This window comes from Chrysemys picta, chromosome 1 (genome assembly GCF_011386835.1).
Source record: "Chrysemys picta bellii isolate R12L10 chromosome 1, ASM1138683v2, whole genome shotgun sequence".
Lineage (NCBI taxonomy): Eukaryota > Metazoa > Chordata > Testudines > Emydidae > Chrysemys > Chrysemys picta.
The window spans coordinates 117,690,641-117,712,736 of NC_088791.1; the positions used below are offsets into that span (position 1 = coordinate 117,690,641).

The 22,096-nt window shown below is 48.9% G+C and overlaps 1 long non-coding RNA gene across 2 annotated transcripts; it reads left to right on the plus strand.

Moving 5' to 3' along the window:
* Nucleotides 1-9,337: 9,337 nt before the first annotated feature.
* Nucleotides 9,338-20,711, plus strand: LOC135975750 (uncharacterized). 2 transcript variants are annotated; one of them, XR_010592768.1, is made up of 3 exons: nucleotides 9,338-13,653; nucleotides 18,080-18,728; nucleotides 19,095-20,706. It is a non-coding gene; the product is annotated as an uncharacterized LOC135975750 (long non-coding RNA). The 2 variants fall into 2 exon arrangements; XR_010592767.1 differs by having other exon boundaries at nucleotides 9,603-12,369; nucleotides 13,540-13,653; nucleotides 18,080-20,711.
* Nucleotides 20,712-22,096: the final 1,385 nt, after the last annotated feature.

Consider the following 22,096-nt stretch of genomic DNA (forward strand, 5'->3'; position numbering starts at 1 on the left):
TGAAAATGGGATATAAGGACCTAAGTCATTTAGATATGCATGAAAATTTTACCCCATATCTGAACAGAGCCTTTGGTGGCTTTCCTGCCTCACTGGGTCATTTTAGGCCATGGTACAACCAGTCTACTTACACAGAAGCACAAAAATTCTGTGGTTTCAAAGCAGACTTAGGCATTAGAACAAAATGCCAGAACAGATTGCTCTGGTGTAAGAGTAGAGGCACTAAGTGATTAAATGACTCTGCCACCTAAATGATTTTTTAAAAATAGCTTACAAAGAACATATTTAATTACAAAGTGAAATTATGTTATTGGAGGTACTTAAAAATATCAGAAGCAAAGAAGGCTAAGCACCCAAGTGTATAAATATTTTTTAGGTTTGCTGTATGGGGAGATATGTAATAAGTGAGAAGAGCTCCTTTGGGGTAATTCCAGCAGCCTGGAATAAAAAACATTCTTGCTGAAATAAAAATATGACTCTGCAATATGGGAGATAGGAAAGAAAATAATTGTAAGCTCTTCTTAATGCCATAGAGTTTAAGGCCAGAAGGGACCACCCGATCCTCTAATTTGACTGGTGTATCGCATGCTATGAACAGCACCCAGCACTCGTACGCTAAAGCCAGCAACTGAAATTAAACCAAATCATTACAGACAACAGGATAATAAACTATTTTGTGCCACAGGCAGAAAATAGGAGGGATGGAGGTGCACAGAGGCTCCTGGAGGAAATTAAGTGGGATCATCTGGGTATAATCTCAGGAAGTGACACATACCCTGTGCTGCAGCAGAAGGCAAACTTCTCCCCCTGCACAAAGTTACTGCCAATCTGTCCTGAGGGAAAATTCTTACGTGACCCCACACGTGTACATACTCAGTCTAACTGATTGCCACAAGAATCAGCCGACCAAGCACCTGAGAGAGAGTGAGCATGCTCAGTGCCACCTCAGAGCCCTAGACCTCCCCATTCAGTTTCCCATCTCCAGCCTTAGCCATCTCTGATGCATGATGCTTCAGAAGAAGGAAAGATAAAATCCAAAGCAAACACCCTCTTCCCTAGAATACCTGGGAGAGGGGAGCCAAATCACTGCCTTTGAAATCTCTAAGGCCATTGAGGAAATCGGTGTCATAAATGGGATGTGAATGTAGGAATCCCTCACTCATAGTACATTAAACATTAGTTCCCAGCCTCTTTTGGTTGTCAAGCCCAAAACTCATCCTCTGACCTATCAGTTTGCATAGGTTTTCATATTGTGGGATTTGGATTGTGAGAAGAAACTAGGGTTGCCAATTTTCTAATTTCACAAAACCTAACACCTCTGCCCCACCCCTTCCCATAGGTCTCACCCCTGCCATGCCCCTTCTGAGGCCCCACCCCCACTCATTCCAGCCCCCTCCCTCTGTTGCTCACTCTCCCCGACCCTTGCTCACTTTCACTGGGCTGGGGCAGGGGGCTGGGGTCAGGATGGGGAGAGGGCTCCAGCTGGGGGTGCAGGCTCTGGGGTGGGGCTGGGGATGAGGGGTTTGGGGTGCAGGAGGGGGCTCCAACCTGGGGCAGGGGGTTGGGGTGGGGTCTGGGAGGGAGTTTGGGTGCAGGAGGGGGTTCTGGCCTGGGATTCAGGTGTGGGATCTGGGAGGAAGTTAGGGTGCAGAAGGGGGTTCCAAGCTGGGGCAGGGGGTTGGGGTGGGGGTACAGACTCTGGCCAGGTGGTGCTTAGCTCAGTTGGCTCCCGGTTGGTAGCTGGCATGTCCAGCCCTGAGGCGCAGGGGCCAGGGAGGCTCTGTGTGCCGCCCCCGCCTACAGGCACAGCCCCCACAGTTCCCATTCGATGTCCTGCACTAGACCCTGTTGTTTCTCCACCTTTTCGTTACTTGTCACCAGAAGTCGTGCTGGCTGCTCAGCAGAGCCAGTTCAGCTGTGGGCAATTAGCCAGGCAGCTGTGAGGAAGCTTGCATTGGCTCTAGTGCTATCAGTTGTAGCCTGGGGTGGCACTAGCTTCTACAGCCGCAAATTGTTCAGGGACCCTTCCAAAAAATTGAGAGCAGTGGTTTAACAGACCTCAGAGGCCAGCCCTGGGTGCCAGTTTGTGGTGAATGTAAATAACTTTTGATCATCAGGAAATATCTGTAACACTTTCAATCCTGTCCATCTGTTTGTTTTTAAAACTATCTTTTGAAAGGGAAAAAAAGAGAAAATCAAGTTTATTTTTAAAATGAAAACTGAGATTAGTTCTGCCGTTTCAAGGTCACCAAATTCCAGGTGCCCGAGGCTGCAGTCTTGGGAGAGCCTAAAGGCCAAGCCTGTCAGCCAGATATAAAACTCAGTAGTTCAGACAACACCACTACATCCTGAATCGTCATCCCATATTGACGTGATCTTGCTGTGCCGAACTACATTAGACCTTCTATAGAACTGATTGTTTCCTCAGAGGAACTGGATGACCTTCTATGACCTGTCCATTAAGATAAGTTATCTCTGACGCAAGCATCTGCTCATCACTGCAGTAATAGAGTTGTTCACACAATCTGTGTGTGTGTGTGTGTGTGTGTGTGTGTCTATAGTTCACTGTGGCAGCTCTTCCAACCTTGGCTGCTTTTTAGGTGAAGCTTTGCTGGGTTTATTGTGAAATGACTTTTTCACTTTGTCCCTCCCGCTTCATTTGCTTCTGCCTTTAGAGAATTGCCGTTTACACAGTATTTTAGATTTTGATCAATGTAGCCTTGACCAGTTCTTGGGGGGGAGGGGGAGGAGGGAAGAAAAAATAGCAACTGTTGATACTGGCCTGCTTACTATAAATACTATCTTGCTACAAAATGAGACACTAAACTTGTAGCACAACCATACAACTCTGAACTGGTTGGTGATTGAATTGCATTTAATTTCTTTTAAGGGACTAGATTGAAGATTCCTGTTTGACCAAATCTGGAGAGATAATGCCTGAGGTTTTCAAAGGGCACTATTGGATGCCTGATTTCCTTAGACCCCTTTGAAAAGCTTGTTCTATGGTCTCTGCATTGAGCAATGTTTGCATGATAGCTCTGTCAACACTGGTGTCCTTTACCCATTGCCCCTCTGACTAAACCTGCATCTGATAAAATTGCTCCAAGGAATTGCTAGCACAGTGCTAAGCAATATCCTTTCCCCCTGGGCTCCCAAGGAAGTGGTTTGACCAGGTTCTGAAGGAGCATTTTAACCACAGAAGAAAGGTCATTGGTGCTGGAACCTTGTCACTGGGGCATACTGGAAAAGAGAGAATGCTATTGGAACCCTTTTTGTGTTAGATAATTGCAAAAGTTTGTCTTGGGTTTGATCCTGCAGAGTGCGAAGTTCCTTCTGAGAGTTGCTGAGTGCCTTGAAGGATCAGTCCTCCTTTTTGCATCTGTTAACTGGTTGAAAAATCTTTATAAGATTGGAGCCCAATAACTGAATGTTTCTCTACAATACCTTCAATCTTTTTTTTGACCTTTCTATAGCGTTTGGTACTATAGATTATCCCTTGTCCTTCTTGATTTTTCATGGCCCTGTTTTTTCTTGAATTCTCTTCTTTACTTCTCAAACGTTCTTTCAGTGTCTTTCGATGGTTCCTTTCCCTCCCTCTGTCTGAGTTCTACAGGGCTTTCATATCAATCTCCTTTTTCTCTACACCTTATCCCTGGATGACCTCAACTGCTTGCATGGCTTTTATCAGCAAAAATTGATAGAGACTCTTATATCTACCCAGGATCGGCTCCAGGCACCAGCTTACCAAGCAGGTGCTTGGGGCGGCCACTCCGGAGAGGGGTGGCACGTCCAGCTGTTCGGCGGCAATTCGGCGGATGGTCCCTCACTCCTGCTCCGAGCGAAGGACCTCCCACCGAATTGCCGCCGCAGATCGCAATCGCGGCTTTTATTTTGGCTGCTTGGGGCGGCAAAAACCCTGGAGCCGGCCCTGTGTCTACCTCTCTTCACCTTTCCTTTCTCCTGCTATCCAGCCACATGTATCTGACTCTTTCTCTCTTCCTGACAGTAACTATCACAAACGGTATAAAGCCAAAACTCAGCTCCTTATTTTCTCTCCCAAGTGGAGCTGGTGCTAGACATAAGCAGACTAAGCAATTACCTGGGGTCCCAAGCAGCTCAAGGGCCCCCCGCTATGAATTAGTTTGGGGGACCCCAATGGGCTAGCACTGGCACTGCTCCCAAGTCCTTTCCACTACTGCTTTTCTCCAGTGCTGTGGATAGCATCACCATCTTCTGTTTCACTCAGGTTTGTAATTCTGGGTTTGTTGTTAGCTCTTGGACTACCGGCACATCCAGACTATTACCAAGCTTTGCTACTTCAACATATAAAACATCTGTCTCAGCCTTTCTGTTCCAATGACCAGAACACTAGTTTACGCTCTATTCACTTTTATCTTGATTACTGTAACTGCCTCCTCTCTGGCCTCCCTAATCCCCTTATTGCTTTTTTCCATTTGTTTGAAAAAACAGTTGCTAAAATTATCTTCCTTGCCCAGCAATCAAACCACATTGCTATTATCTTCAAGTCCCTCTATTCATTGCCTCTTGCACATGGTATCAAATTTAAACTTCTTTTCTTCAACTCAGGCCCTGCACAACTTCCCCTTGGCTTTGGCTTTTTTTTTTTAAATCATGTACCCTCTCATTCTACTGCCAGTCTCCCCTTCATCTCCCCATTCAGTTATTTCTCTACCCCTTCTTCTCGTCCCTATGCATGGAATGCTCCCTCAGTCCCTATGTACTGGGCCTCTATCCTCTCCTCACCCAGATCTCTCTCAAAGAAATGTTCTGCAAGGCCTATGAACACTAACTCTGGCAGTGGGTCTTGCCACCATGCTCAGGTTCTAACTGATCACCATATTTGGGGTGGGGAAGAAATTTCCCCCCAGGTCAGACTGGCAGAGACCCTGGGGTTTTTTTCACCTTCTTCTGCAGTGTGGGGCACACGTCAGTTGAAAGGTTTAAATTTGCATAAATGGTGGATTCTCTGTAACTCTGTAATCTTTTTAAATCAAGATTTGAGCACTCAGTAACTTAGCCAGAGGTTATGGGCCCCCTGCTACAGAAGTTGGTAGGTGAGGTTCTGTGGCCTGCAATGTGTAGGAGGTCAGACTAGATAATCAGGACGGTCCCTTCAGGCCTATGAGTTAGTCAAATACCTTCAGAAGGTCCTGTGGCACCTTTAAGACTAACAGAAGTATTGGGAGCATAAGCTTTCGTGGGTAAGAACCTCACTTCTTCAGATGCAAGGTTTCGTGGGTTCTTGCATCTGAAGAAGTGAGGTTCTTACCCACGAAAGCTTATGCTCCCAATACTTCTGTTAGTCTTAAAGGTGCCACAGGACCCTCTGTTGCTTTTTACAGATTCAGACTAACACGGCTACCCCTCTGATACTCAAATACCTTCTTATCCCCAACATTTTACAAGAGTGAAACTGGGAAATATTTTTTCCTAAACTAACACCCTGTTGGGGTTTAATGTCTTACTATGCTTCACCGAGTCCTCTTGTTTTCTATGTCTTTCATATAAGATACACTGGGCACTCCCCTCATACAGAGAGGTTGTTCCAAACTCCCACCACTTTTCTTGGGGTGGAGCACCCTCCTGGAATCTTTAGGGAACAGCAATTCACCTACGAATTACTCCATCTTTATCAGCAAACAAATGAATAGTCCAAATGTGTCTCTGGCATTGGCCCCTGAGTCACATCAGGAAGTACCCTTCCCTTTGGGCTCTGGACAATTCTTGAGCGCAGTGCAACCTCCTACTGGCCTCGCACCTGGTCTGTCTCCCAGCTGAGTTCAGACTCTGGGCCTGCAGTGTCCCTGCAGCAGCATGTGCCCTGTCATGCAGCCTTGGCAGCGTCTTCTCAAATGGCATTCCCACTGTGCAATGGGCGGAGAGCTAGCAAAAGGCAGATAGGGCAGCCAACCAGACTCTGCAGGAATGGACATGCCAACTCCTCCTGTCTGCCCATTTCTTCTTTAGTCAGGACTCCTGGGGTCTATGGCAACCTTCACAGCACTGCTGTTGATTTTGAGGAGTGGAGACTCCAGTGCAGGCTTTACATGTGTTTCATACAGCACAGCACATTCTCCATGCTTAATGATTAAAAGAAAATGGCAACAATAACAGCACTAGTGGGGTGGTTTGGTTTCATGGCTGCATCTTTATTTTTAATCTCTACCAAATGTTTTGTTCTTTACTAGTGTATTTTATGTTGTACGTGTGCTGCTTGTTTAATATGTCGTGTTTAATATTAAACTTAAAACGTAGAAAATTTGTCTTAATATTTGACATAATGTATGACACTTGATAACATGACATATGCAGGGGAAAAGGTATATGCAAATGTGTAATTAGAATTGATGTAGACTATAAACATCAAATCTGATCGGTGATATTTTGGTCTGAGTCCATCTGTGATATACAAGGAAGGACATAGTTTGTACAGAAATAGTTTGAGCAGAGCTAAAGCTGAGATTTTGCTTTCTATGTACACAAGGCCAATGGGGCTAATTTTAGTACCTATTATTTTTATGACTCATTTATCTAAAGCCACATCTTGATGTGGGACCTTTTTAAGCACTCTTGGCTGGTGTACGAGGCCCTTAAGTGGGATATAAAGGTGGCAGATGAATTAAGTTGTTTCCAGTATACTCCAGAAGGCTCCAGAGTAACTAAAACAGTTTAATCTGTTTGCTGCCAACATTTTAAAAATCTAAATCCAAAAATATTTTCCATTAAACTCATGCTGAAGTGCAAGGCAGTGGAGTTTGAAGAGCTGTCTCTGGAAGGTCAAAGAGTTTGGGCCAAGCAACTCAAATACACATGTCTCTGGAGCAAAAATTACTTGATGGTAAAGTCACAGAGTCAGGAGACCTGACTAGTATTCCCAGCTCAGCCTCTGATATCTTCTGTCACCTTGGGAAAGTCACTTGAGCCAAAATTTTCATATAGTACTAGGCATCGATATTTAGGCAAATAAAAATGGATTGATTTTTCACAAGTGCTGAGCATCCACTATTTCTGTTGATTTCAGTGGTGCCCAAGTATGGATTGATGGATCTAACTTTAGACACCTGTCTTCAAAACTGTTGGCCTTAATCACCATGTGCTTCAGTTTCCCCATCTGTGTAAAATGGGGATAATACTACTTCCCTTCTCCAATGTTTTCTTTCACTTGTCCATTTAGACTTCAGGGCAGGAATTGCTGCTTAATGTTACGTACAGCACCTAGCACAATGGGCCTGCTCACTGTTGGGGCCCCTAAGAGCTATTTATAATACAAATAGTAACATTTCTTTCCCCTTCCCCCCCGCCACATACTGTTAGTACTTCCTGGTTCCCTGAAGATATCTTAAAATGTGACCTCATAAATGACAGAAGTCTCAGTACAGACTGAGCAATCCATGGTACAATACTTATGATGTTATAGAATTATGCATTCTGTATAACACACGTTAATTAAAATGGAGTGGATGAACTTGGATGTGTCTGGTGATTGCGAAGCTCTGAGACAATTTTGAAGAACCTAGCACTCTCGTGAGTGGGAGGGAAAAATCCAGTTAGGTAGGCAATGGGAGGATAGCAGCCATTATTAAAACTTAGAGGAAATAAATGTAATAAAATAAAATCAGGAGATGGGGTGAGAGATATAAGAGAGGATAGGGGGCAAAAGCAGTTGAAGCCTTTACTTTTCTCCTTTTGGGAAATGGATCTCAGCAGGACCAGATCTAAGAAATGATAGCAGGCAAATCCTCTACTGGTGTAAATTACTATTAGTTTATACCAAGAGAGAATTTGGCTCACTGTGTGTGTTGTGGGGAAGTGGAAAAAGATGATGGGCTAGATAGGACTTGGTATGCAGTCTTCTTAAGTGTGTGTGTGTGTTCATTCTTTAACATTAGGATTTAGCTAACCAAGGCCCAATATTGTAGCCCATAAGTGTAAACTTTTTATCCAGGAGTCCCATTGCAGTCTCTAGGACTACTTATCTAAATAAGAGTTACAGAACTGTAAGCAAACCTGTTATTGCTACTTGCATCATTGCTCACTGTAATTCTGACTGAAAAGCAGATTTGCTGGAATCCTAGGTGGCATCTGCAGAAAACTGGATACCCAAAGGCATAAAAAACAAGATCTCCAGAACTAATGATCTGTGATGCAGAGGGATGTTTATTACACTTTGAATGAATAATTCTAGTTACTTGATGACATTTTTGAAACATTCAGATGTTTCATAGAAAAACCAGCCTGCTGTTGGGAATTGCTGATGCCGGCTTCTATATGTAGCTATTAATAGTGGGTTAACACTTGGGATCTATTTAGGCTGAAAGATGGAGGTACACAATGAAGGGACAGATTTAAAATAAATAGGGGCTTAAATTAGACTCCTAAATCTATATTTAGGCATTTAATTGGAAGCCTGATTTTTCTTCCCTCCGCCCCCCCCCCAAAGGTGCTGAGCACCCAGCAGCTCCCATTAACATCTGTGGGATTAGTTGCAGGGAAATCTTTGGGCATAAAGCCACCATCTTTTTAGAGGCATTTTGTGCCAGGGATTCTTTGCACAGTGGCAGCAGCACAGCCAAAAATCTAGTCCACAGTTCCTGCCCTGAATACACATACCATGTACATTCAATATGAAAATGAGGGTCATAGACAGACAAAGGGGAGGGATGAAAGTGGCAGAAATAAGATCACATGGTTGCTCAGGAAGTCATATACCCATTTTGATTCCATTAAAATCTTATTCTAAACCCTTCTCAGTACAGCCAAGATGGCACAAGTGAGTTTTTTTTTAAGAGGGATGAAGCCAGGGAAGTGACTTGGAGTGTAGGTTTGGAAACGGTATTCCATGCATAAGGGACAGCATGGAGGGAGGCACAGAAACGTATGTGAGAGGAGATAAAGGTGTAGTGAGGCTGGTATCATTGGTGGGAAGAAGACCAGGGCAGAGATGTAGACAAGGGGTGGGTGTGTGTGAGATGTAGAGGTTAAATGTAGATGTTGGACATGCAAGAGTAATCTGATTTCAGATGGCATCACAGGTAACTATTGTATACATTTAGAATATTCTGAATTAGTGTAATATGGTCATATTATTTTCAGACCTGATATTATTTTGTAGATATTGCATATATGTTTATGTACAATTAATCAAATGCAAGGCAAACATGGAAAATATTTCCTCTATACCAGAATCTTGGTGGACTTTAGAGCTCCATACACAGCAAAGGTAAAATATTCTAATAGAAGTGATTTTCCTATCTGTGCTGTTTATCAATATTGTGGCATGAGGCAAATTGTACATAGTACAGTGGTTCTCAACCTATTTACCACTGTGGGCCGCATATGCAGCTCTCTCTGTGTTATATGGGCTGCATCCACACATGTATACACTACCTGTATGGCCCTGAGGTTGTCACATGGGCTGCAGCTCTGTGCTGATTGGGCCACAAGTGGTCCACAGCCCGTGGGTTGAGAACCACTGATATAGTATGTTCTGACTTAGGTTATGGATATGACTTGGATATGAAGGTTTGGACCAGTCTAATGAAATTTACAGTGATTGATGTTTAAAATGTTAACATTTTCCAACAGTTATCACTAGTGTTATATGATGGACCACAGGCTCTCACTATTTCTACAGGATGAAATGTCTGTGTGGTGGTTGTTAGCTGACATGTTAATAGTAATGACTGGGATGTCTGGATCAACAATTTAATTACATCTGGGCCAGCTGTAGAACTCCTATCTCTTAGTGACATTTCCAAGTGAAGATCTCATTTTATGGTATGTATTGCCAAGGTACTTTTATAGGGTTCATTACTGTAGTATCTGAATAGCTTAAAAGTATTAATAGATTGTTATCCTCACAGAATCCCAGTGTAAGGGTAGAAGTATTATACCCATTTAAGAGATGAGGAACAGGGTTGATTAAGTCACTTAATGTCACACAGGAAGTCTGGGCTGAGCTGGAAGTTGACTCCAGCTCTCCTGAGGCCCTGTCAGGTGACCCAAGATCCAGTAGACCATCCTTCCTATCCCTAAGAATCTTAGTGCTTTGCCATCTGCAATGGATTTAGGTTGAAACCCCTGTGAGGGAGATGAAGCATCAGTCACAGTAAGAAAGATGAAGTGAATTAGCTAAGTCCACTGTAGCTAATGGTGGAATTAGAACGCATGACTTCCTCATTTCCCAGTACTTTGTTCCCCCACTTAATCCAGAGAGATAATTAGCACATCTATAGTACCTTCCACCCAAAGATAGCTAAATATTTTACAAACATCCGTGAGTAAATCTTACAACTATAGCTCTCCAAAAATGGTTTTTATTAGTAGAAAAATTGGATGAAAATGAGAAATTTGTCTACATTTTCCACAGAAAATCTTGATTTTTTTTTCCAGCAAAAATTTGAATACATTGGCCAAAACAAAATATTTTGATTTAAAAATGCTGCCATGGTGCCTCATGGAAGTTTAATTAAAATTCTCATGTCCCTGTGCTATAAACCAGGCTCTCTGGTCAGATTGTTTCCCATGATGCACCACAGGAAACGTGGAGAATTCTGGGAGTCCCTGGATATAGCTTAAGAGGCTACATCTGTTATGTGCTGAATTGGGGCATGAGATTTCTGAACTACAACTTCCAGAAGGTACTGTGGTAGTTTATCCAAATTGATATATTTCAGTTTTCAGACAATTTTTTAGTGAAAAAATCAAATTTTGAGGAAATAAGAAACTTTGTGAAAAATTTTATTTAGGGGAAAACTCAGGTTTTTTGTTGGAAAAATAGTTTTGATGGAAAACTTGTGACTAGCCCCAACTTACAACCCCCACTTTAATGTAAACATTGTACTGTACCCATTTTAAAGCTGGATAAATTGTGACACAGAAAGATTTTGACTTAACCTAGATCAAGTTGCACGTCAATGGCAGAGCTAAGACAAGAGTTGAGGAAACTTGCTTTCCTTCTCCTTATCTAACACTGGATTATGTGCCTTTTCTCCCTAACATTGACTTCCATTCTTATGGTGCCCTATACCTGTTGCCAGCCAACAGGTCATTCCTAAGAACATGACTGATTACAGCTTTTCTCTCATCAATTGTTTTCTGTAGCACTGGGCCTGATCCAGACATCCCAAAAGGTTAGAGTGACCAAACAGCAAATGTGAAAAATCAGGACGGGGGTGGAGGTTAATAGGAGCCTATATAAGAAAAAGACCCCAAAATCGGGACTGTCCTTATAAAATTGGGACATCTGGTCACCCTACAAAAGGTTGTGGTATTTTGAAGTTTGAATGTGAATCTCTAGGTTAGGGTTACCATATTTTGTGCCTCCAAATGGAGGACACTCCACGGCCCCGCCCCCAGCCCCGCCCCCAGCCCCGCCCAACCCCGCCCCCTCCCCAAAGTCTCCGCCTCCTCCCCTGCTTCCCGCGAATATTTGATTCGCGGGAAGCCTGAAGTAGGTAAGGGGGGGTGTGGGGGGAGGAGGCGCGGCCCAGGCTGGCCCCCCGGCGTTTCCAGCCTGGGTCAGCTCGGGCCCTGGGGTGCCGGCCCCGGCCGACCACCCCCGGCCCGCCCAGCACTGCCGGCCCCCGGCGGCCCGGCGCACCCCCCCGGCTCCCGGCCCCCCGCGGGCCCGGCTCCCCGCCGGCCCAGCTGACCGGCTCCCCGCGGGCCCGGCTGACCCGGCTCCCCGCGGGCCCGGCGGACCCGGCTCCCCGCGGGCCCGGCGGACCCGGCTCCCCGCCGGCCCGGCTCCCCGCGGGCCCGGCCGACCCGGCTCCCCGCGGGCCCGGCCGACCCGGCTCCCCGCCGGCCCGGCTCCCCGCGGGCCCGGCCGACCCGGCTCCCCGCCGGCCCGGCTCCCCGCCGGCCCGGCTGACCGGCTCCCCGCGGGCCGGCTGACCTCCCGATTTTCCCGGACATGCCCGGCTTTTGGGGATTTCCCCCCGGACGGGGATTTGAGCCCCCAAAAGCCGGACATGTCCGGGAAAATCCGGACGTATGGTAACCCTACGGGTGGGGGTGTGGGGTCTGGGAGGGATTAGGGTACAGGAGGGGATTCCGACCTGGGGCAGGGGGTTGGGGTGCCGGGTGTGAGGTCTGGGAGGGAATTTGGGTGTGGGAGGGGGTTCCAACCTGGGGCAGGGTTTCTGGGTGCGAGCTCCAGCCAGGCGGCACTTACCTCAGCCAGCTCCTGATCAATGGCACACGGGTGCTAATGCAGGCTCCTGACCCCTGGTCTCCCTCCGCTGGCAGGCTCTGAGCAAGGCCTGCGCCGAGAACATGGATGACGAGCTCTCGATCCTGCTGACAGCACCCCCCAGCACAGACAAACTCCAGCACATCTTGGAGGTGAGCAGAATGGGGAGGGGCAGCAGGGGTTTTACCTTAGCCCTGGGGACTCCTAGAAAGAAGAGACTGGAAAATCCATGTTTCTATTGGATCCTTCCGAGTATGCATTCGTGATATAAACTCACTGGGTGACCTTGGGGTAACTCACTTCCCCCTTACAGCATCAGTCTTCTCCACTATCAAATCTACACTGGGGAAGAAGGACAGAAGCCCCGACAATCACCTTCACCTCTGGGTGTCTGGTCCTGGGAGCCGAAACCAACTGGACTATCTGCCCCATCTCCTAAACTGCCCTGTCTTTCCCTCCTAGGGCCTGGTCCTTAGTGCTCAACCTGGCCCCTTCCCAGCTTGTCCCTGACCTTTAAAGGACTCTCCAAGCCCCTCCCATGCCTGCTTCCCTTGGGGTCTCTCTCCTGGCTGAGCACAGGCTGCCCTTCTATCTCTCAGCAGGCCTGGGTCCTAATCACAGGCTGCGTCTTGTCACGTGACCCCCACACTTATTCCCTTCACCCTAGGGAGCTGCATCACCTGGGCCAGGTGCAGTTGAGCTCCAACCCCTTTCCTGGCCATCTCACCCTGGGACAGGTTGAAACTGGAAACCTGTGGGTAACAGTAACTGGTTGCTCGCAAAGGTGCTGAAGACACAATGGAAGAGGAAATCCTTTGGCCTGGATTGAAATTATTCCGACTGAAAGTGAATGAGAGAAAATAGGTCCAGAGTTCTCTTCCTAGCAGCAGAAAATGTAGCGATTGATAGAGGTTCAGGTCAGAAAGGACCATTATGTGCATCTAGTCGCCCCTCCTCTATAACTCAGGGCCTAGAATGTGACCAAGTGGTTCCTTCAGCCAACCATAGCATGGGACTGAGCCAGAGCATGTCTTTTGGAACGACATCCACATGCAGGAGAGCCAGCTGGCTACCAGAAAATCTCTCTTCTGCAGTGACGTGGGGTTAAGGGACACGGGGGAAAAGACATGGAGGCTGTGACTAAACTTAGAGCAGCAAGGCCAGGAAAACCAGGGTTAGGTCCCAGGCCTGGCTATCAGATCTACTGTTTTCTATTCCTGGCTTTGGGACCATGAGCGAGTCTCTGCACCGCTGGGTGCCTCGGTTTCCCCAGCTATCAAATGGAGCTAATCAAGGTTTTGTTTGTTCTCCCCATTTTACAGGGTGGGAAACCGAGACACAGTTGGGACCTGTCTACACTACAGGTCTGTCGTGCGTTTGTAATCTGCTGACCCCCACATGTTGTTCAGAGCCTATGGACAACACAGCTCCTAAAGGTACGTTTGTTCTGTGCTTATCCCCTATGTACCAGCAGGGCTGGACAGCATTTCTCACTGTGATGTGGGGAGCAGGTCCTGGGTACTAAGGGTCTGAAGAAGCTCTCAAGGACTAATTTTTTAAAATAATTGTTATCAATGAATTGGGAGAAAACATACAATCACTGCGGATAAGATTGGGGGGTGACAAAATACAGGCAGAGTGGTAATTCCTGATGGGGAGAGGGCAGTGATACAGAGCGATCTGGCTCATTCGGCCAGCTGGACCCATTCAAAGAAAACAAGTTTGAGCAGAGCCCAATGCAAGGTCCTATGCGTGGCAACAAGGCACGCCGGCCACACCTCCAGAATGGGGACGTGTATCCAGGAAAGCAGTGACTCTGAAAAGGATTTAGGGGCCAGAGTGGAGAAGCCACTCAACATGAGCTCCCAGTGTGATGCTGTGGTGAACAGGGCTAAAGCCATCATTAGACGAAGGAGCAGAGCCGTGAGTAGGATAGGGAGGTGACACAGCAGCAGTGAGACTGCTATTGGAATACTGCCTCCAGTGTTGGTGTCCTCCTTTGAAAAAGATGGTCCTAGAAATTGGAGCTGGGGCAGCAAAGAGCCACCAAATGTTCTGAGGGCTGGAGAAAAATGCCTTCTAGTGAGCTATTGAAAGAGCTCAACCTGTTTAGCTTATCAAAAGAAGATTGAAGGGGACTTCATTGAAGTGTTGATGTGCCTTAATGGAGAGAAAATACTGGGGATTAAAGGGCTCTCTAGTCTAGCAGAGAAAGGCAGAACAAGACCCAATGGCTGGAAGGTGAAAAGAGACAAATTCCTATGACAAATAAGGCACAAATATTCAACAACGAGGATGATTGAACACAGGAAGAAGCTACCAAGGAAAGTGGTGGATTCTCCATCTCTTGATGTCATTAATAAAGACTAGATGCCTTTCCGGAATGTGTTTGCCCCAAAAGTAGCTATTGTGATAGACAGGAGGCCTGTGATATGCAGGGGGTCAGATTAGATGCTCTAACTGTCTCTTCTGGCCATAAAGTCTACTCATTTCTGAGAAACCGAGTGTAGCATTGGGAGCAGCTTGTGATGTTTTACTGTCTAGCCGGCTTGCTTCCTAGAATGAACACTCATTGAGCGGGGTGATCCCCAGAGAGTAGCTCAAACCTCCAAAGTGTCTGCCCTGTGGCAGGACATTAACACTGCAGGGGAGGGGTGGGTGTGGCAGTGACATCACAAAGGCCTTTTGCAGGACCTCGGCCTATTGGCCAAAGGTGCAGGGGAGGTGGTGACCTCACAGAGGGATGCTGACATCAGCCAGGCAGGACAGGGGCGCAGGGCCAAGGAAACCTCAGAGACCCCTGTGGCTTTGCTTCAGCAAGTCTCCTCTCGAGATCTCTCTTTGAGGTCTGAGAGAGTATTTGGGTTCGTGTATGTGAGCACCAGGAGGAACCTCTTTTGAGTTTTCTCCTTTCTTTTTCCTGATTTCATTAGAAATCTGACGTCCCTGTTTAGAAGGTAAGAGCCTCCGAGAGGTTTGGAACCTGTTCAGTCTGCTGCATCTGGCTCCAGCTGAATTTTAGGCATGGAAAACACTAGCTTAAGGTGGCCAAATTTTATTCCCCACCTGGGATTTTGTCCCTTAGAATCTCTGGGGACATTAAGGTTTGTCCTTTTTCTTTTACCTTTTCCTCTATCCCTCCCTCCTTTCTTTTCATCTCTTACTTCTTTTGTCCTTTCCCTGTTCCCCTCCCACCACCAGGAGGGGTGTGTGTGTGTCATGGGGGTTGCTCTACAACTCCCATTGTGGGAGGTCCACCGAAAAATGTGGGGCTGAAATAGTGCTCAGACAGTGATCCCCAGCGGTGACCTGGGCCATCCTTTGGGCTCTCTGGTGAGAACCCTCATCCTCCCGCCCCTCGGTCTCTACCCTGATTGGCTGAGCAGGGGGTTATTGACAGGGAGGAGACTCAGGTCCCTGTTGTTTTCTTTTAAGACCAAGTAAATAGTCATAACCAGTCATATGTTCGACAAATTTTGCTGCGTCTCTGCAGTTCATTATTTTCTCTAACATTCCAGTTCTCCTAAAATACTTGCTGAATAATTACTATGAACTCTTGCTGGTCTGGAACTCACTTGAGAGCACTTTATTCAGGTCATTCAATGTCTGAAATTCAAGATCCGATGGTTAGTTTGAAAATCAGGGCTCTTGGGTCCTATTCCCAACTCTGCCACGGACTGGCTGTGTGACCTAAGACAAGTCAATTCTCCTTTCTCAGCCTCAGCTTCTCCCTCTTTCAAGTAGGGATAACAATCCGCCCTATTTACCTCCCGGCAGGTGGAGAATGGGGATCTATTGGAGAGTGTCACTAGGAGCAGTGCATAAGATGAGGTGTCCTATCCTGTTTACTCAGATCAGATTAGGACATAATAGAATGGCTGAAATAGTCTATTTTATTTGTATTTTATTATGTTGCAATTGTTAAAAGCAGCACCTACTTAGCTCAGACTGAAACATCTTATCTAATTTTTGAGATCTAAGTATCTCCTCTTTGTGTAGCTCAAACCTCCAAAGTGTCTGCCCTGTGGCAGGACATTAACACTGCAGGGGAGGAGTGGGTATGGCAGTGACATCACAAAGGCCTTTTGCAGGACCTCAGCCTATTGGTCAAAGGTGCTGGGGAGGTGGTGATCTCACAGAGAGATGCTGACATCAGCCAGGCAGGACAGGGGTGCAGGGCCAGGGAAACCTCAGAGTCCCCTGTAGCTTTGCTTCAGCAAGTCTCCTTCTCGAGGTCTCTCTTTGAGGACTGAGAGAGTATTTAGGTTCATGTACATGAGCGCCAGGAGGAACCTCTTTTGAGTTTTCTCTTTTCTTTTTCCTGATTTTACTAGAAAACAGACGTCCCTGTTTAGAAGGTAAGAGCCTCCGAGAGGTTTGGAACCTGTTCAGTCTGATGCATCTGGCGCCAGCTGAATTCTAGGCATGGAAAACACTAGCTTAAGGTGGTCGAATTTTATTCCTCACCTGGGATTTTGTCCCTTAGAATCACTGGGGACATTAGGGTTTGTTCTTTTTGTTTTACCTTTTCCTCCATCCCTTCCTCCTTTCTCTTCATCTCTTAAGTCTTCTGTCCTTTCCTCTGTTCCCCTCCCACCACCAGGAGGACTCTGTGTGTGTGTCGTGGGGGGTGCTCTGCAGTGGGAACAGGGACAATTCTCCAACTTTGGGCAGTCGAGAGCCTGGGTGAGATAAGGGGCGTTAAAGCCCTTTGTGAAGGAGAAAGGGGAGTTTCACGGTGTTGAGCACCAAGGAATTCTAAACTTTGCTAAAACATCTAGTCTGCAGAAACCAGAAATGGTTGGGGCCACATTGTAACCATTGTCTTTTTTAAGCCCATTGAGGGATGTGAGTCCCACCCTTTTAGGTATCTGGGGTGCTGGGAGAAGAGAAGAGGTGCCTGTCTCCATTTTATGGCCTCAACAAACTAAGTGCTATGCCCCAGTTCTCGTCAGAGATCCCTGAAAAAGAACGTCTTCCCATCCATTAACATACCTGGAAAGATACTGGAACCCCTTATTAAACAATCAGTTTGTCAGCACCTACAGGACAATTTGGTTCTTAGGACTAGTGAGCATGGACTTGTCAAGAACAAATCATTCCAAACCAATCCTAGCTCCTTCTTTGGCAGGGTTACGGGCCTAGTGAAGTAAACAGTAGATGTGATCCATCTTGGTGTTAATAAGGACATTCTCACAAACAAACTAGGGAGATGTGGTCTAGATGCAATTAGTATAATATGTGTGCACAGATGGTTGCAAGCCCGTACTCCAACAGCCCAGAACCAAACACTCCTTCTCCTGGGCAGTGCGCTCCGACCTCTAATGGTCAGATGCTGCTTAGCACTGTCAGAGCAGCTTTTGCTGGGGGATTCTCCCAGCACTTTCCAATAGTGGGAAAGTATGAAATCCCCATTTGACTGCTGGGGACAGAGCCTAGAGCGGGGAGCAACTTACCCAAAGTCCCACAGGTCAATAGGAAACTCAGGCGCAGGGCTGGGAGTCACTGCCCCTCCCACTCCCAGGTCACCGCCCAAGGGTGGCTCCTCTGGCAGAGGTGCGGGGAAGGGTCACTCTCTCCTGGCTGGGCTGTTCTTTTCACTCCAGTAACATTGCAACGGCTTTGGGGAGAGGCTCACTCCCAGGATCAGATACAGGAGGGGCAGCAGGGTCCAGGGAACAGGGGCTATTCCTGCCCTGCCACTGTCTGTCTGAGAAACCTTGGCCTTGTCATTCCCTGGCTCGGTGCCTCAGTTTCCATTCTCGCCAGCCTGTGCCTATTTCCCTGCAGTTTCACCTGCGTGTTGGTGCCAGTCCCATCCCCGCACTGCACAGTCTAATACCGGCTCCTCTCTCTTGCCAGCACTATGACACCTGCCGTGGAGCCAGAGCTGGAGACCCACCTCCTCCGAGCTGCCCTGCACGCCGTCTTCACCCTGGGCATGGAGAAGGACACCACCCAAGTGCAGGTAGATCATGCTAAAGTCATGGATTGAAGAGCCAGCTGTCATCCTGCCATGAGTCCTTGCTAATTGCCTGCAGTGGGATGTGAATGAGAGAGGCCAGGATATGTGTTTGGGGGTCTCACCAGTGTTTCCCAGAGACCCCACTTCCCATCCTGTGGCAGGTGTAGCCCCACTTTCCCTAACTCTGACCCATGGCTCTCCCTTGCTTTCAGGATCTGCCTAGGGTCTTGCCAGACCTCCTGGATGCCATGCTGGGGAACCTGCTGGCAGAGTCCCCAGACACCGACAGGCTCCAGTACATCTTGGAGGTGAGCCCGATGAGAGAGGTGGGGACAATTTTACCTTCACTCTTAGATCCATTTTCCAGTCTGTCCTCCTAGCCGGGCCCCAAGTGGGCATCCTTGGTCAGGGCAGTCAGTGCAATGCCTCCTTTCCCCACAGCACATTAACTACTAGATCGTGTCCACGGTGCCGCGAGAGAGAGCCAGGGCCGTTAAGAGCAGCACTGCCCTGCTCAGATTCACCATCACCCTCCCTGAGTTTGACGTAAGTGACCTCTGACCCCAGCTTCCTGACTCCAGGCGTAGGTGATCTGGCTCCGACGGGCTGTAGGATCTGCTGCTGCAGGGGCTGTGGGTTAGGAGTGTTCCTCTTGGGGAGGCAGAGTCAGAGCAGAGAGTGAGCCTGGTTTGAGTCAAGTTCTTCTTGTCCTAGTTAAGTGGTGACTCTGGGCTTTTAAGGGGACTGTGCTCCAGGTTCATGCCTCCCTGTCATCCTGGAGCAGCTGGGGAAGCAAGTCCTCATGGAGGGCCCTGCAGAGGGGCTGAGGGGAAGGAGAGTCCTGGCCCGGGGGGGACTGGGAGCTGACAGGAAAATGCTGATGGAGTCCCCTCTCCCTCTCCCGTCCATTAGAACTCAGCGGAATTCCCCAGGATGGGTCACCACATGGCACAGCTAGCTCTGTCCGTCAGTGACCCAGCCAAGGACATCAGCCGGCAGGCCAGGGAGGGGGTTTACCGGCTCTACCAGCTGCTGCTGCACCAGAGGAGTAAGGAACCCAGCTGGGAAATGGCACCCGCTAGAAGAGTGAGACTGGGACCCCAGCCAATTTCTCTCAGATTGACCCCGGCTGGAGGATGAGTCTCTCTATCTCTTTCTGTGTTCCACACCACGCCCTGCAATTCTGTTGGGCCGGGCACGCAGCGAGGACTCTGCCCACTGTGCAGCCACCAATGGGATTGGAAGGACACAAGCCCTGCAACCAGAAGGACAAATGTGTGTGTGTGTGTCTCTCTCCCTGTCACCTACTCCCTCCTGGGGGAAACCCAGCAGCTGATGGGGAACAAGGTGAGCAGCTGCATTAGACTCAGGAGATTGGGGCGCGGCCCAGGCCTCATTCCCATCCTGTGGCCATTCGCTGGCCTGGCACAAGAAGCCTGGTGGGGAATGAAAGGGAGAGCAGGTGCTCCTGGGAAGGGAGATGAATTCACCTCCATGAGCAGGAGCGAGCCAGCTTGTCCCCGGAGCAGCTCCAGCCAGCTCTTTAGCCAGGCTAATTAATGACAAGCTTTGCCTCATCCCAGACTTATGTTCTTAGGACAGGGTGCTATCGCTCTTGGGAAGGGCAGGAGAGTCCCCCAAGTGCCCTCTGCGAGACTCTCCTGTCCCACAGGGCCGCACCCAATTCCTAGTGGTCTGGTGTCTGTGTCACCCGAGCCACCACCCAGAGTTGCTCCCATCACTGGCAGCCTGGGAGGCCAAGGACTGACGGGTGATGGCGTCTGACCAGGCAGGGCTGAGGCACATGGGCAGGGGACGCTTGCCCTGCTGCTGGCAAGGCTGGACCCGTTCTGGAGAGAACAGGAGGATTCAGTCAGCAGTAGGGTTACCATGTCTAATAAATAAAAAAAGAGGACCCTCCACGGGCCCTGGCCCCGCCCATTTTCCCACCCCTAGCCCCGCCCCAACTCCGCTCCTTCCCCGCCCTAACTCCGCCCCCTCCTCCCTCCCACTCCCAGCCATGGGGAGAGGGCTGCCACAGCGCTACCGGCTTCACGGTTTGCCGTGCAGCCCCCAGACCCTGCGCCCCTGGCCGGCACTTCCCCAGCGCAGCTGGAGCACGGGAGGGGAAGCGCCCACCCGGTAGCGCTGGCTCGTGCAGCTCGGCTCTTAAAGTCTGAGAGGGGAGGAGCGGAGCAGCTCAGCTGGAGCCCGGGAAGGGAAGTGCCTGGCCGGCGGCTCGGGGTCTGGAGGAAGGGGGGGTGCTGCCCGAAGCAAGTAGCGCTGGCTCGGGCAGCTCGGCTCTTAAAGTCTGAGAGGGGAGGAGCGGAGCAGAGCAGCCGCGGGAGAGGAAGTACCCGGCCAGCATTTTCCCGGACATGTTTGGCTTTTCGGCAATTCCCCCCGGACGGGGGTTTGATTGCCGAAAAGCAGGACATGTCCGGGAAAAAACGGACGTATGGTAACCCTAGTCAGCAGGGGCTGCCGATCCGTCCCATTCACCAGGGCTGCCATCCTGCGGCTTCAGCATTACTGGCTGGGGTGACTTGGGGAAAGGTCTCAACCTCCCCACATCCCACTTCACTGCTGCCAGAATCCCTCCTGCCCCCCCCCCCCGCTACAGTCCCCTCCCTACCCAACCTGCATGGGGCTGGAGGAGAGGGGTCTGAGAACTTGAGCTGTGGATTGGAGGTGGAACAGCTGTCAGGGGCACTGAGGGGGAAGTGGCAGGAGCTCCCCGTACAAGGAAGGGGGTTGCCACTGGAGGTCACTAGGAAGGACAACAAGACTCCATCCTGGGGGTCAGGAGGGGAAATCCATCCCTCAGAGGTGGGCAGAGGCTGGGTGGAAATGCTGCTGGTTCCAGGGGCCGTTAATCCCCCCTGATTCCTCGGAGGCGTCTGAGTCTCAGACAGGTTCTCATTCCCTTGCAGCAGGAGGACGTCACGGCCAATGTGATGCGCCAGCTCCGTATCATGCGGCACTTGCGCCAGGTGCCCGAGGAGCTGCAGGGCCTGTGCCTCCCAGGACACCAGCAACTCCCGCTCTCTGCTGCAGGTACTGCTCTGGCTCTCTGTAAATGGGGAGCTAGTGGAAGGGGAAATGGAGCCCCCTGGCACTCACAGAAACCCTCTCCCCTCTCTGTGGAGCAGGGTCCTTTCCTCTGCCCCCAAATTCCTTCATCTGGGACAGGAGCTCTTTCCCTCACACCCATTCCCCTCCCCTCTTTCCTTGATCTACCCCCATCCCATTCCCCCTGCGCCCAGGCAGAGCTCTGCCTGCCCCATATGGTGCAGAAAGGCCTGTGATATGTAGGGGATCAGATTAGGTGCTCTAACTGTCTCTTCTGCCCATAAATTCTACTCATTTCTGAGAAACCGAGTGTAGCATTGGGAGCAGCCTCTGCTGTTTTACTGTCTAGCCGGCTTGCTTCCTAGAATGAACACTCATTGAGTGGGGTGATCCACAGAGAGTAGCTCAAACCTCCAAAGGGTCTGGCCTGTGGCAGGACATTAGCACTGCAGGGGATGGGTGGGTGTGACAGTGACATCACAAAGGCCTTTTGCAGGACCTCCGCCTATTGGTCAAAGGTGGTGACCTCACAGAGAGATGCTGACATCAGCCAGGCAGGACAGGGGCGCAGGACCAGGGAAACCTCTGAGTCCCCTGTAGCTTTCCTTCAGCAAGTCTCCTTCTCGAGGTCTCTCTTTGAGGACTGAGAGAGTATTAGGGGTCACGTACGTGAGCGCCAGGAGGAACCTCTTTTGAGTTTTCTCCTTTCTTTTTCCTGATTTTACTAGAAAACTGACGTCCCTGTTTAGAAGGTAAGAGCCTCCGAGAGGTTTGGAACTTGTTCAGTCTGATCCATCTGTTCCACAAGTCCTTCAGTCCAATCCACTTCCCTAACTAATTTC